This window comes from Balaenoptera musculus, chromosome 10 (assembly GCF_009873245.2).
Source record: "Balaenoptera musculus isolate JJ_BM4_2016_0621 chromosome 10, mBalMus1.pri.v3, whole genome shotgun sequence".
In the NCBI taxonomy this organism is placed as follows: domain Eukaryota; kingdom Metazoa; phylum Chordata; class Mammalia; order Artiodactyla; family Balaenopteridae; genus Balaenoptera; species Balaenoptera musculus.
The window spans coordinates 45,993,539-46,010,353 of NC_045794.1; the positions used below are offsets into that span (position 1 = coordinate 45,993,539).

General features: G+C 38.8%; 1 protein-coding gene across 4 annotated transcripts in view; it reads left to right on the forward strand.

The window, feature by feature from the left end:
• OS9 (OS9 endoplasmic reticulum lectin) overlaps positions 1-16,815 on the forward strand; it is a 30,245-nt gene that overhangs the window by 3,017 nt on the left and 10,413 nt on the right. The window lies entirely within an intron of this gene.

Genomic DNA, 16,815 nt, shown 5'->3' on the forward strand with positions numbered 1-16,815 from the left:
TCATTCTACTTCTAGACTTCTCTCACAACTCGCCTCTTCTTTCCCATGCTTGGTACCTTCATCTCACTTGCATCACTGCCAACAGCCTCTTAACAAGTGTTCCCGATCCAGTAGTCCTTAACTGAGTTCAGGCAGACAGCTGTATGGTACGCAGAGTTCCTCAGGTGGTTCTAATGTGTATTCACAAATATAAACACCTGTAGAGAACCACATGACACAAGAATTATCTTTATGTAATACAGATTTGCACATGCAGCTGTGTGCTGGTAAATGTGGAACACCGGGATCGCCAGGGTAGGGTGGGGTGGTGGAAGGGGAAGCCCAGATGTAATGTTTGCCAGTATCCATGGTATAAATAGCCCCATCATGGCAAAATTCATGCTATCACTGTGATGTCAGTCATCTTGCAACATTCCTGAAAACTTACCAGTTGGCTCTTGTGAACTGGCCTGAGCTGGCTTCAGCACACCCCTATAAGCAAGTGTCCCTTCTCTACCGAGTTCTGGAAAGCCTTCAAATAATTATGCCTCACACAAAGGATAAGATCCAAATACGTCAGCACAGACTGGGGGGTAGCAGTGGAGGTGGTGGGAAGCAGCCGGATTCTGGATATATTTTGAAGGTAGAGCCAAGATTTGTTGATGGATTGGATGTGAGGTGGAGTCAAGTATGACTCCAGGGATTTTAGCTTGAGCAACTGGGAGAATGGAATTGTCATTTACTCAAGTGGGAAGAAACGGGTTTGGAGGAGGAAACTAGGCTGGTGTTGGACATATGAAGGTCAAGATGCCTATTAGATATCCCAGTGGTGATGGTCAGTTGGTAGTTGACTCTGTAATTCTGGAGTTCCAGGGCAGGGTTTGGGTTGAAGATATAACATCTTACTGCGTTTCTGTCCCACTGCCCTTCTTCCTGTCCTTTGAACCAGTGAGTCTCATTGTTCCCTCTGCCTCGCGCCATCTTCCCAGAGATCTTTGAATGGCTGGCTCCATCTTCTCAGGTTATATACACCTATGGCACCTCCGCAGGGAGACCTAACATAGGCACACAGACACACACCCCCTTCTGCCTTGATCCTGGTAAACACCTACAATGTTTTATATTCTTCAATGCATATATCATTTCCTGAAATTAGCTTATTTTTTGAGTTTAATTTCTCTCTCTATCCCCACTAGAATAAGCTCCAGGAAGTCAGGGACAATGTCTGTCTCATTTTATGCTGTATCCTCAGTGCCTTCAACAGCGCCTGGCACCAAGTAGGTGCCCAGAGATTATTTATTGAATGAATGGAAGAAATGATAAGCCATTTCAAATGTCACTTTATCTTATGTGACCTTCCTTGGCTAGCCCAGAAAGTTCATTGTGTTCCCTCAGCGCTTCATATACATACAACCACGTCCACATATATCCACGTCTTAGCCTGTTTGGGCTGCTATAACAAAATACCACAGGCTGGGTAACTTATAAGCAACAGAAATTTATTTCTCACTGTTCTGGAAGCTGGAAGTCTGAGATCAGGGTGCCAGCATGGTTGGGTGAGGGCCCTCTTCCAGGTCACAGACTTCTTGTATCCTCACAAAGGAGCTCTGTGGGGTCTCTTTCATAAGAGCATTAATCCCATTCATGAGGGTTCCATCGTCATGACCTAAGCATCTCCCAAAGGCCCCACGTCCTAATGCTATCACAGTGGGCATTAGGAATTCAATATACGAATTTTAGGGAGACACAGACATCCAGACTATAGCAACCCACAGCATCCACACACATATATAATCTATTATCGCACTTGATTGTATTGTTTGTTTCTTTACTTGTCTGTACCTTCAGTAGGCCGAGAACTGAAGGCATTTTCCTCACATCTGCTGAACCATGTGCCCTGTGCCAAGCTCTATAATAGACGCTGGAGATGAAATGGTGATTGAGAGACCTAGTCCTGCTCTCAGGAGACAGACATTAAATAAAGAGCCACAGGAAGCAGGATAAACTCTCTGATGGGTGAGGCACTTTTCACAGGGGAGCACCACCATAAAGGAACTAACCGAGTCCAGGTCAAGGGGAGGCCTCTGGAGGAGGTGACCTTTGAACCAGCAGTTGAAGGATGAAGAGTTAGTCCAGCAGCTATAGACCAGTGGGAAGGAGAGGGCGTTCCAGGCGGAAGGTACAGTGAGTGCAAAAGGCCTGGAGGCAGGAGGGATTGATAGCCGTTCCCAGTGACTGGAGGGAATTGTGGGAGATGAGGCTGGGCAGTCTTTAGGGGACAAGTCACAGGTCATGAAGCTCTGTAGCTGTGTTGAGGAGTTTGGACAATCTGAGAAACGAGGGGGAGCCAGTGAAGTATTTTGAGCAGAGTGGTGCCATATGCGGTGTTGGTTTGAAGGCTCACTCTGGCTGGAGCATAGCAAATGATTGGGAGACCAGTGAGAAGGTGGTTGCAGTAATCCAGGTGAGAAAACGAGGTGGTCCAGGGGTGAAGACATGTGAATTATTGGAGAGATTTAAGGGGCAAAATCAATATAGTAAGATTCGCAGGTTTCTGGCTTGAGCAACTGGATGGATGGTGATTTCTGTTTTTGAGACGGGTACAGTGGGAAGAGGAGTAGGTTTGGTGAAGGAAAATGATGACTTTGATTTTGAATATGATGATTTTAGTGGCTGTAGGCATCCAAGTAGAGATATCTGAGGAGGCTGTGGATCTGGGGGTCTGGAGCTGAGGAGAGAGATCTAAATTGAACCCAGAGTGCTGGAGCCATCAACATACTGTTAATAATTGAAGCCATGGTATGGATGAAATCTCCCCCTGCCCCCCGCCCAAGAAACAGGATATAGTGAGAAGTGGGACAGAACTGTGAGGAAGCCAGCATTGAAAGCCTGGGCAGAAGGGAGCTTTGCCAAGAAGAAGCGACCAGAAGGGAGACTGTGGTGACATGGAACCCAGGAAGGACATGTCTCAAGGAGGGACTGGTCCGTGGTGTTGGCTGCATCTGAACCTTCAAGGAAGAGGAGAATTAAAAACTGCTGTGGGTGATCATAGGAATTGTTATTTTAATGAAAGCAAAACACGAACATGGAAATAAAAATTCAGACTGTAGGGATGGGAACCAGAGGAAAATTGCTAAGTCCTCTGCTCCCAGTCTCCCCTGACCAGTCCTTTGGTTGGACTCAATGCCAGAGGTCATTGGCAGTGTCCACCAGAGCAGTTTCAGTGGGCTGGTGAAGCTGAGGTGTTGAGGAACGTGGTGAGAAAGTGGGAATCTTTGAAGAAGTCTGGCTGTGAAGGGAAGGGAAAAGGCGAGCACTAGTTAGCAGGGCTGTGGGCTTGGGAAAGTGGGACTTTGTGCTTGTTGTTTCATGTGTTAAGATGGGAGCGTGTTTAAATGCTGGGTGGACCTAGTAGAAAGGAGGCAAGGTTGAGGTACAGGAGAGAGAATGAGAAGAGAATGTGGGCAGGGCTGGGATCCTGAGAAGGCGGCTCTGTGGTTGTAACTAGAACAGAAAGATGGCATATTTGCTGGGGAGTCTGGAGGTTTTAGTGGCAGAAAGTTGAGGGCGTTCCTCTGTGGCTGCTTTTATATCCTGATGGGCCACCCAAGTTCGTAGCCTGAGTGACTGAGTGAATCCCCCACTCCAGGGCAGGCCTGGTGAAGTTCCATCTTCCCAGTGCCTCCTTGGTGGGAGCAGTGTGCACAGTGTTTGGTAAAAGTGCAAGTTTCCGGGGAGTTTGGGAGCAATTGGTTAGCCATCTGGAAATAAATAAATTTGAATCGCTATCTCAATTCGTACATTAAGTAAGATTTCAGAGAGATCTAAGATTTTTCCATCAAGATGTTTAATTATGAAACATTTCAAACATACAGAAAATAATGTCAAAGAGACCCATAAATCCATTGCCAAGTTAAACAGATGTTAACATTTTGCCATATTTGCTTCAGATCTGTTTTTTTTAATAGAAGGAATAAAATGCTAATGATATAGTAAAAGCCACCCTCTCATTTCTTCCCTCTCTCTCCTCTCTAGAAACAACCACAACCATCTCTATTCTTGCTTTGTACTTTTATTAGTGCTACACATATCACAGACAATATATATATTTTGTGTTTTAAAATTATACATCAGTATAGTTTTGCTTTTTCACTAATCGATGTTTTTACCATTCTGTGGCATGACATGGAGATCCAGTTCGATGATTTTTTTTTAAAAATAAATTTATTTATTTATTTTTGGCTTTGGTTGGGTCTTCATTGCTGCGTGGGGGCTTTCTCTAGTTGCAGCGAGCGGGGCCTACTCTTTGTTGCGGTGCGCGGGCTTCTCATTGCAGTGGCTTCTCTTGTTGCGGAGCACGGGCTCTAGGCGCGCAGGCTTCAGTAGTTGTGGCACACGGGGTCAGTAGTTGTGGCTCACGGGCTCTAGAGCGCAGGCTCAGTAGTTGTGGCGCACGGGCTTAGTTGCTCTGTGGCATGTGGGATCTTCCTGGACCAGGCCTCGAACCCGTGTCCCCTGCATTAGCAGGCGGATTCTTAACCACTGCGCCACCAGGGAAGCCCTAAGATGGGTTTTTCTATATCTGTAAAATATGCTGTTGAGATTTTGATAAGGATTGCATTGAATATGTATATCACTTAGTGTAGTATTGCCATCTTAGCAATATTATGTTTTCCAGTCCACGAACATGGAATGTCTTTCTGTTTATTTGTATCTTCTATAATTTCTTTTAATAATGTTTTTTAGTTTTCAGTGTACAAGTCTTTCACCTCCTTGGATAAATGTACCCTAAGTATTTTTTTTTTTGATGCTATTGTGAATGAAATTTTTTTTTAAATTTCTTTTTTGAATTGTTCATTGCAAGTGTATAGAGATACAACTGATATTTGCATGTTGATTTTATATCCTGCATCTTTGCTGAATTCATTTATTACCTCTAACAATTTTTTTTGTTTGGGTTCCTTTGGATTTTCTTTTTTTTTTTTTTTTTTCGGGAGAAGGAAGGATTTATTACTTGCAGCAAGTACGAAGGACAGGATGGATCTTTCCCAAAGCAGTGTCTCCCTGAACAGCAAAATTGGGGAATTTTTTAGCTAAGTGTACATGCATACTCATGAAGAGGCTTGAGTAGAGGAGATCAACATAGAATTGGGGCAAAAGTGGACAGAGTCCAAGCTTTAGTTGATTGAAGTCAGGAAGGTCAATATCATCATTCTGTCCTCTACCTGAGTGGGGGCCTTAGTTCCTGCAGAACTCAAAGACTGTATCAGATTGTTAGGTATATCCCTTGAGGAGGAGCTAAAACTGCACCCCAGATGGGACTCAAACCCACAGTCTTCCAAGTGAAACCACACAGCTCGTCTCAGGACTTAATGAAGCTCAGGTTCTTTATGTTTCGGAGCAGAAGGAATTCAGCAAGAGGGAAAGTGATAGGTAAGAATTAGATTTATTAATATCCTTTGCAAAGAGGTTGCAGGAAAATGAGGCACAAGAGGATGGTCATGTCCCAGGTCTCAGGCGAGTTCCTGGGATGGGCCATCAAGTGAGGGTCCTTGATTTTGTGCAGGAAAGAATTCAAAAAGCAAGCCATAGTAAAATGAAAGGAGAGATACACATTCCATAGGCAGAATGTGGTCCATCTCAGAAGGTGAACATGGCCTCCTTTGGATTTTCTATGTGTAATGTCATGTAACCTCTGAAACAGAGATAAGTTTACTTCTTCCTTTCCAATTTGGATGCCCTTTATTTCTTTTTCTTGCTTAATTGCTCTGGTTAGAACTTCTAGTACTGTGTTAAATAGAAGTGACATAAAGTAGGCATCCTTATCTTGTTCCTAATATTAGGGAAAAGGCTCTCATTCATTCATCATTGAGTGTGACATTAGTGGTGGGGTTTTCATGTATGGCCTTTATCATGTTGAGACATTCTCTTCTATTCCTAGTTTATCAAGTGATTTCATCATGAAAGAATGTTGAATTTTGTCAAATGCTTTTTCTACGTGAATTGAGATGATCATGTGGCTTTTTTCTGCATTCTATTATATTAATGTGATGTATTATGTTATATAGATTGATTTTTTTATATGTTGAACCATCTTTGCATTCCTGGAATAAATCCCACATAAATCATGATGTATAATGCTTTCAGTATGCTGCTGAACTTATTTTCCTAGTATTTTGTTGAGAAATTTTGCATCTGTATTCACAAGGGATATTGGTCTAAAATTTTCTTTTCTTGTAATACCTTTGTTGGGCTTTGGTATCAGGGTAATACTAGCCTCATAGAATGAGTTAGGTAGGCATTGGTTTATATATTCCATATTTAATTCCTTAGTTACTTACATTTTCTCTATAGCTTACCTTTTTCTTTTGTTTAGAATGTCTTAAATGTACTTTTAATTAACAAAATTTTTTTTCAGAACAAACTTTTTATTGAAGTATAGTTGATTTACAATGTTGTGTTAGTTGCAGGTATACAGCAAAGTGATTCAGTTATATATATATTTTCAGATTCTTTTCCATTATAGGTTATTACAAGATATTGAATGTAGTTCCCTATGCCATACAGTAGGTCCTTATTGTTTATTTTATATATAGTAGTGTGTATCTGCTAATCCCAAACTTCGAATTGATCCCTCCCCAACCCCCTTTCCCCTTTGGTAACCATAAGTTTATTTTCTATGTCTATGAGTCTGTTTCTGTTTTGTAAGTAAGTTCACTTGTATCATATTTTAGATTCCGCATATAAGTGATATATGATATTTGTCTTTCTCTTTCTGACTTACTTCACTTAGTATGATAATCTCTAGGTGCATACATGTTGCTGCAAATGGCATTATTTCATTGTTTTTATGGCTGAGTAGTATTCCATTGTGTATATATACCACATCTCTTTATCCATTCATCTGTCAATGGACATTTAGGTTGCTTCCATGTTTTGGCTATTGTAAATAGTGCTGCTATGAACATTAGGGTGCATGTTTCTTTTTGAATTATAGTTTTATCCGGATATATGCCCAGGAGTGGGATTGCTGGATCATATGTAACTCTACTTTTAGTTTTTTAAGGAACCTCCATACTGTTTTCCATAGTGGCTGCACCAATTTACATTCCCACCAACAGTATAGGAGGGCTCCCTTTTCACCACACCCTCTGCAGCATTTATTATTTGTAGACTTTTTAATGATGGCTGTTCTGACTGGTGTGAGGTGATACCTCATTGTAGTTTTGATTTGTATTTCTCTGATAATTAGCAGTGTTGAGCATCTTTTCATGTGCCTGTTGGCCATCTGTATGTCTTCTCTGGAGAATGTCTATTTAGATCTTCTGCCCATTTTTTGATTGGGTTGTTTGTTTTTTTGATATTGAGCTGTATGAGCTGTTTGTATATTTTGGAAATTAAGCCCTTGTTGGTCACATTGTTCGCAAATATTTTCTCCCATTCCACAGGTTGTCTTTTCGTTTTGTTTATGGTTTTCTTTGCTGTGCAAAAGCTTTTAAGTTTAATTAGATCCCATTTGTTTATTTTTGCTTTTATTTCCACTCCTCTAGGAGACGGAGCCAAAAAATTTCTGTGATTTATGTCAAAGAGTGTTCTGCCTATGTTTTCGTCTAGGAATTTTATAGTATCTGGTCTTTTTTTTGGCTGCGTTGGATCTTCGTTGCTGTGGGCGGGCTTTTCTCTAGTTGTGGTGAGCAGGCTTCTCATTGCAGTGGCTTCTCTTGTTGCGGAGCACAGGCTCTAGGCGTGCGGGCTTCAGTAGTTGTGGCATGTGGGCTCAGTAGTTGTGGCTCACGGGCTCTAGAGCGCAGGCTCAGTAGTTGTGGCGCACGGGCTTAATTGCTCTGAGGCACGTGGGATCTTCCTGGACCAGGGATCGAACCCATGTCCCCTGCATTGACAGGCAGATTCTTAACCACTGTGCCACCAGGGAAGTCCCAGTATCTGGTCTTATATTTAGATCTTTTATCCATTTTGAGTTTGTGTTTTGTATATGGTGTTAGAGAATGTACTAATTTAATTATTTCACATGTAGCTGTCCAGTTTTCCTAGTACCACTTGCTGAAGGGACTGTCTTTTCTCCATTGTATATTCTTGCCTCCTTTGTCATAGATTAATTGACCATAAGTGCATGGTTTATTTCTGGGCTTTCTATCCTGTTCCACTGATCTATGTGTCTGTTTTTGTGCCAGTACCATACTGTTTTGATTACTGTAACTTTGTAGTATTGTCTCAAGCCAGGGAGAGTGATTCCTGTACCTCTGTTCTTCTTTCTCACAATTGTTTTGGCTATTTGGGGTCTTTTGTGTTTCCATACAAATTAAAAAAATTTTGTTCTAGTCCTGTGAAAAATGCCACTAGTATTTTAATAGGGAAAGCATTGAATCTGTAGATTGCCTTGGGTAGTATGGTCATTTTAACAATATTCTTCCAACCCAAGAACACGGTATATCTTTCCATCTGTTTGTGTCAACTTCACTTTCTTTCATCGATGTCTGATAACTTTTGGAGTAAGTCTTTTGCCTCCTTAGGTACGTTTATTCCTAGGTATTTTATTGTTTTTGATGCAGTGGTAAATGGGATTGTTTTCTTAATTTCTCTGATATTTCATTGTTAGTGTATAGAAATGCAGCAGCTTTCTGTAAATTAGTTTTGAATCCTTAATTCCAATATGATTAAAATTTTCAGTCTTTTTCTTTATAGTTTGTACTTTGGATCTTTTATTAAATACTTTTCTATTTACCTATATTTTTCAAGTTTTAGAAGATTTCTTATTATATTTCGGACTTTAATTCAATCAAAAATTTAATGTACAGTGTAAGCTTGGGACCTAAATATACCTAATTTCCATCAGGATACCCAGTTGTCCCAGCATCATTTATTGAGTAATCTGCATTTCCTCTCTGATTTGTAGCACCATCTCAGTCATTTATCAGGTTCCAATATATGTGTGCACTTTCTTATTGGCTTCTCTTTTGTTTTAAAAGTCTGTCTATTACTAAGTTCTGTTATCTGATAATATGCATTTTCCTTTGTTCTTCAAAACCATCTGGGCTATTATTGGATAAGTTCTGTGAAAAACTCTTTTGGGAATTTTAATTGGAAGTATGTTGAATTTTAGATTAATTTGGAGAGAATTGATATTTTATGATATTGAGTCTTCATATACTATGAACATGATGTTTACTTTTTATTGTCTTGTACTTCAGTAAGATTTAAATTTTCTCTGTGAAGCTCTCGTACATCTTATGTGAGGTTAGTCCTAGATACCTTGTAGCTTTTGTTTATTTGTGTCTTGTGTGTATATGTACATGTTTCAAGCATACAAGCACCTTATACTTTTTGATGCAACTGTAAATGGCATCTTTTAAAAATTACATCTTATGATTGATTGTTGCTGGTGTATGGTCACATTAATTGATTTTATGTATTGATCTTGTATTCAGCAACTTTGCTGAACTCTCTCATTTCTAATAGTTTGCAGATTCCCATGGATTTTCTGTGTAAATAATCATGTCATCTGCAAATAGGGACAATTTTGGTTTCTTCCTTTCTAATTCATATACATTTCATTTTCCTTACACTTACAGTGCAATAGAAATGGTGATGATGGCCATCTTTGACTTGTTCCTGACTTTAAAGGGAGTGCTCCTGAAGTTACAGTAGTTTTTAAAAATATTTTATTTATTTATTTAGCTGTGCCAGGTCTTTTTTTTTTTTTTAGTCGCAGCACGCAGGATCTTTGTTGTGGAGTGCAGAATCTTCGTTGTGGCGTGCAGAATCTTTAGTTGCGGTGTGTGGGATCTTTTTTTTTTTTTTTTTGGCTGTGTTGGGTCTTCACTGCAGGGCGTGGGCTTCTCATTGCGGTGGTTTCTCTTGTTGTGCAGCATGGGCTCTAGGCACGCGGGCTTCAGTAGTTGTGGCACGAGGGCTCAGTAGTTGTGGCTCATGGGCTCTAGAGTGCAGGCTCAGTAGTTGTGGCACATAGGCTTAGTTGCTCCACGGGTTGTGGGATCTTCCTGGACCAGGGATCGAACCCGTGTACCCTGTATTGGCAGGCAGATTCTCAACCACTGCGCCACTAGGAAGTCCCCGTGCGGGATCTTTAGTTGCGGCATGCAGGATCTTTTTTCATTTGCAGCATGCAGGATCTAGTTCCCTGACCAGGGATCAAACTTGGGCCCCCTGCATTGGGAGTGCAGGGTCTTTATTTATTATTTTTTTAAAAATTTATTTATTTTATTTACTTATTTTTGGCTGCATTGGGTCTTCATTGCTGTGCACAGGCTTTCTCTAGTTGCGGTGAGTGGGGGCTACTCTTCCTTGCGGTGCGCAGGTTTCTCATTGAGGTGGCTTCTCTTGTTGTGGAGCATGGGCTCTAGGCTCACGGGCTCAGTAGTTGTGACTTGCAGGCTCTAGAGCGCAGGCTCAGTAGTTGTGGTGCACAGGCTTAGTTGCTCCGCAGCATGTGGGCTCTTCCCGGACCAGGGCTCAAACCCGTGTCCCCTGCATTGGCAGGTGGATTCTTAACCACCACGCCACCAGGGAAGCCCGCGCAGGGTATTTAACCAAGGTTTTTGTTTTGTTTTGTTTAAATAAATTTATTTATTTACTTTTGGCTGCGTTGGGTCTTTATTGCTGCATGCGGGCTTTCTCTAGTTGTGGCGAGCGGGGGCTACTCTTTTGTTGCGTGCGCAGGCTTCTCTTGTTGTGGAGCACAGGCTCTAGGCATGTGGGCTCAGTAGTTGTGGCTCGTGGGCTCTAGAGCACAGGCTCAGTAATTGTGGCGCACGGGCTCTAGAGCGCAGGCTCAGTAGTTATGGTGCATGGGCTTAGTTGCTCCGTGGCATGTAGGATCTTCCTGGACCAGGGCTCAGACCCGTGTCCCCTGCAGTTGCAGGAGGATTCTTTTTTTTTTTTTTTTTTTTAAACTCAGTCACTGCCAGCGTGCGACTCTTCTGCTGGAGTGTGTGCAGTGGGATGAGAGGGTAGCGATTTGAGGGTCACTTTATTTTTTTTTTTAATTTTTATTTATTTATTTATGGCTGTGTTGGGTGTTCGTTGCTGTGCGAGGGCTTTCTCCAGTTGTGGCAAGTGGGGGCCACTCTTCATCGCGGTGCGCGGGCCTCTCACTGCCGCGGCCTCTCTTGTTGCGGAGCACAGGCTCCAGACGCGCAGGCTCAGTAATTGTGGCTCACGGGCCCAGTTGCTCCGCGGCATGTGGGATCTTCCCAGACCAGGGCTCGAACCCATGTCCCCTGCATTGGCAGGCAGACTCTCAACCACTGCGCCACCAGGGAAGCCCTCGCAGGCGGATTCTTAACCACTGCGCCACCAGGGAAGCCCTGAAGTTACACTATTAACATATTTTCCTGTAGGCTTTTTGTAGACACTCTTTATCAGGTGAATGAAGATCCATTCTATTCCTAATTTGCTGAATATTTTCATGATGCAAAGCTGTGGAATTTTAACACATGTTTTTCTGTATCTATTAAGAGGGTCCTATGGTTTTTCATCTGTTTTTTGATATGGTAAATTAAAGTAATTCATTTTCTAAGGTTTTTTACCCTTGCATTTCTGGGATAATCCATCGTCATGAACTATTCTTAACACATTGCTATGTTCAGTCTCCTAATACGTGATTTTTACAGCTATTTTCATGTGTGAATTGGTCTATAATTTTCTTTTTTTGTATTGTGCTTACCTTCTTTTGGTATCAGGTAATATTAGCTTCATAAGCGCCTTGAGAAGCTTCCCTCTTTCTCTGTTCTCTGAAATAGTTTGCTAAGATAGGAATTCATCTGTTCTTTAAAGGTTTGGGAGAACTCTGTAAAACTGCTTCATCCCCACAATTCACCACAATATTGGTATATTGTGGGCATGGTTTTTACTACTGTTTTAATTTACTTAATGATAATAAAATTTTTTAGGTTTACTATGTCATGAAGCATTAATAAATTATAATTTCTTAGGCTGTTATTTCATTCCTAAATTTTCAAATGTATTAGCATAAAATTAGTGTTTTATTTTTATTTAAAATCTGTTTTTGTAGATATACCCCCTTTTTAATTCCTAATATTGACTTTGCCTTTTCTCTTTTTGTTGCTCTGTCTTGCCAGAGATTTGTCTGTTAGTCCAAGAGCTACCTTTTGACTTTGTTTATCCTCTCTATTGTCCGATTACTATTTCATTAACATCTTCATTATTTTATCTTTATTATTTCTTTCCTTCTTCTTCTTTTAAGTTTCTTCTGTTCTCTTTCTAACTTCTTGGATTTTTTTCACACTTAAAAAATTTTATATTTAATTTTTGAATAGGTATTAAATTTTCATAGCTCCAATTTAGAAATGCTTTACAAAGTATATAGAGAAAAGCCTCAACACACCTTTCCCCTCATCAGTCTCTTCCCATCCCCATAAAAAGGTAACCATTGTTAGCTTCTTTTTATACACTCAGAAATTTTTTTTGCTCTTATTTTATTAAAACATTTTTAAAAATTGAAGTATAGTAGTTGATTATATTATATAAATTACAGGTGTACAATATGGTGATTCACAATTTTTAAAGGTTATACTCCATTTATAGTTATTATAAAATATTGGCTGTATTCCCCATGTTATACAGTATATCCTTGTAGTTTATTTTATAAATTATAGTTTGTACCTCTTAATCCTCTATCCCTATATTGCCCCCCTCTTCATCTCCCTACTGGTAACCACTAGTTTATTCTCTATATCTGTGATTTGACATTAAGTTATTTATTGCTTTTCTAATGTTAAACCAATTTTGCTTTCCTGAGATGAACCCAATTTAGTCATATGTATTACCTTTGACTATCCTTTTATATCTTGTTGGGCTCAGTTTGTGATGTTTTAAAGGATCTTGTATAGTGTATCTCTTGAGAGATATTGACCTGTAGTTTTTCCTTCTAGTACTGTCCTTATCATGCTTTAGTGACAAGGTTATGCTAGCCTCAGAAAATAAGTTGAAAAATGTTCACTTTTTCTATACTCTGAAGGGTGTGTAAGATTCCAATTTTTTATTCCTTAAATGTTTGCTAGAATTCACCTGGAAAATCATCTTGGTCTAGGTTTTCTTTGTGGAAAGATTAATGGAAAACCTTTATGATTTGTGGAAATCATAAAGTTATGATTCATTTGATTTAGTAGTTTTAGGAATATTCAAAGTTTTCTATATCTAGTTGGGTCAGTTTTAGTAAGTTATATTTTTTAGGAATTTATCTAGTTTGTCTCATTTTTCAGATTTATTGGTATAAAGTTGTTCATGATATCCTTCTATTATCTTTCTAATTTCTGTAGCATCTGTAATTAGGTTCCTCTTTTCCTTGTTCTTGGGTTATTTTTGCCTTGCTCTTTTGTTACTGGTCAGTTTCTCGAGAGGTTGGTCAGTTTTAGTAGACTTTTCAGAGAACTAATTTTGGCTATGTTGAGCTTCTGTATTGTATTTGTTTTCCATTGTATTTATTTCCACGCTAATCTTTATTTTCCTTCCTTCTACTTTTTTCAGCTTTAATTTGCTGTTTTTTTCTAACTTCTTGAAATGAATACTTAGTTCATTTCCAGCTTTTCCTCTTTTATAATACGCCTCTTATAAATTTCTCTCCAAGTACTACTTTAGGTATGTGTCACAGTTTTCTAAGCCTATTTTAAGTTTCTTTATCTAATTTTCAAATGGATAATACTTTCCCATGACTCAAAACCCAGAAACTATAAAGAGGTGTGCAGTGAAAAATTTCCCTCCCAAACTTCCCTCCCACCTGCTCATTTCCCATTGTGCCCTCCCCCCACCCCCACCCCCCAAGTAACCCTGCTTAGATTATTCTTTGTCCTTCCAGCCTTTCTTTGTGTGTTTAAAAGCAATTATGACTAGAGATTCTTATTTCCTGTTCCCTTTTTTTACACACAATACACAGTATATTAAACACACGTTCTGCACCTTGTTTTTGTATATCTTGACAATAATTCTTAGAGATCTTTCAATGGCAGTGCATCTAGAACTTTATTGTTTTCACATTTGCATAATGTTCCATTGTGTGATTATTCTATCATTTTGTCACCATTACTGTACTGATTAAAATAGTTTCCCCCCTACTTTTTGTCATTACAAAAGATTATTCCATTATACATATGTATATGTGTAACTGTATCTTGAAAGTGTAATTGCTGGGTGCAGGTTATATATATTTAAAGATTGTCTTTTTAAAATTTTTGTTATGGAAAATTTAAAACATAGAATCAGAGATAATTGTCCAGTGACCCACCTGTGTATCGTCTGGCTTGAGCCAATATGGCCAGTCTCATTTCATCTATCCCCTTGCCCACCTCCCTGCACTACACCTCCACTCCCAGGTTATTTGGAAACAAATTACAGACATCATATCATTTCATCCATAAATATTTCTGTATTATCCCTAAAAGACTAGAGCTCTTTTAAAAATATAACCACAATACCATATCACACTAAAAAATTAACCGTAATTTCTTATCACCAAATATTCAATAATTTCGTTTCCCTGATTATCTTATATATCTCATAATTATATAGATTTTCATGGTGGTACCATTTAATTTGAGTCCTCAAATACAAGTCCTGGACCATATAAGTTTCAGTTTGTTGAGACTTGTATGGGCCAGTATATGTCAATTTCTGTGAATGGTTCTTTGTGCTTGAAAAGAACGTGTCCTCTACTGTTAGGCACAGTGTTTTCTGTATGTCTTTTAGGTCATGATTGTTCAAATCTTTTGTATCCTTACTGCTGTTCAAATCTTTTGTATCCTTACTGCTTTGTCTCCCACTATAATTATGGATTTGTGTGTTATTCCTTATTATTCTTTCAATTTATTCATCATTATTCTGTCAGCCGTTGCTTTTTGTATCTTGGCGCTATGTATTAATTTATTCAACAAATGTTTATTAAGTGCTTCTTTGTGCCAGGCACTGTTCTAGTTGCTAGCGATATTTCAGAGAACACAACAGACAGAAATGCCTGCTCTAGTTGGGAGGGAGAGACAATAAGGAAGATAAAGAATTACACACAGTTTAAATTATCTTCCTCATAAATTGAACATTTTAACATTATGAATTGACCTTCTTTATCTTAGTAATTTTTTTACTTAAAGTCTCTTGTGTGATAATAATATAGCTGTAACAGCTTTCACTGAGTTATGTTTACTTATTTTTTTCATCCTTTTGCTTTTATCTTTTCTATATTCTTATGTTTTAAATGTGTCTCTAAATAGCATATACTTGTATTTTTAAACATTTTTAACCATTTATATATGTGTGTGTGTATATATCTGGACTTATGTCTAACGTTTTATTTTATGCTTTCTTCTGTTCCACTTTCTTCTTCTCTCCTTTCTTGGTTTGTTTTATCTTGTCTTAATTATGCCACTTTTTCTCTCATCTCAGTGGGAAGTTATGCTCTTTATTTTTTTAAATAACATCTTTATCGAGATATAATTCACATGCCACACAATTCAGTATGCAATTCAGTGGTTTTTCGTATATTCAGAGTTGTACAACCATCACCACAATCAATTTTAGAACACTGTCATCACCCTAAAAGAAATCCACTACCCTTTAGCAGTTACTTTCCATTCCACCTCTGCTCCAAACCCCATCCTCCCCTCTAGACAACCTCGAATCTTTCACTCTATAGATTTGCTTATTCTGGGCATTTCATATAGATGGAATTATGCAACGTGTGACCTTTTGTGTCTGGCTTCTTTCATTTACCGTGTTTTCAAGGGTCATCTGTGCGTAGCATGTACAAGTACTTCATTACATTTTATTGCCGAATAATATTCCACCTTCTATTTATCCATTCATCAGCTGATGAACACTTGGGTTGTTTGCACTTTTTGGCTATTATGAACAATGCTGCTTTTAACATATGTGAACAGGTTTTTGCGTGGACATATGTTCTCATTTCTTTTGGTACATACCAAGGAGTAGAATTGCTGGATCATATGGTAATTCTATGTTTAACCTTTCGAGAAACTGCCAGACTGTTTCCAAAGCAGTAGCATCATTTTATGATCCCACAAGTGGTGTATGAGGGTTTCAGTTTCTCCACATCCCCATCAACACTTTTTTTCATCTTTTTGCCTATAGCCTTCCTAGTAAGTATGAAACGGCATCTCATTGTGGTTTTGATTTGCATTTCCCTGATGGTTAACGATGTGGAGCATCTTTTCATGGGCTTATTAGCAATTTGTCTATCTTCTTTGGAGAAATATCTATTCAGATCTTTTGCCCATTTAAAAATTGCAGTGTCGTTTTATTATTGAGTTATAAAATCTCTTTATATATTCTGGGTACAAGTCCCTTCTCAGATATATGATTTGCAAATATTTTCTCCCATTCTGTGGGTTGCCAGTTCACATTCTTGATGGTGTCCTTTGCAACACAAAGGCCTTTAATTTTGATGGATTCCAATTTATCTATTTTTTGTTGTTGTTGTTACTTGTGCTTTTGATGTTGTATCCAACAAACCATTGCCAGGAAGACTTACACCTATGTTTTCTTCTAAGAGTTTTATAGTTTTACATGTAGGTCTTTGATCTAGTTGGATTTAATTTTTTGTATATGGTAGGAAGTAGGAGTCTAACTTCATTCTTTTGCTTGTAGATATCCAGTTGACCTAGCATCATTTGTTGAAAAGACAATTCCCACTGAATCATCTGGGTAATATTGTTGAAAATCAAATGATGATAACAGTGAAAATTAATTTCTGGACTCTCAATTCTATTTTCTTGGTCTATATATTTATACTTATGTCAGTACCACAATGTCTTGATTATTGTAGCTTTG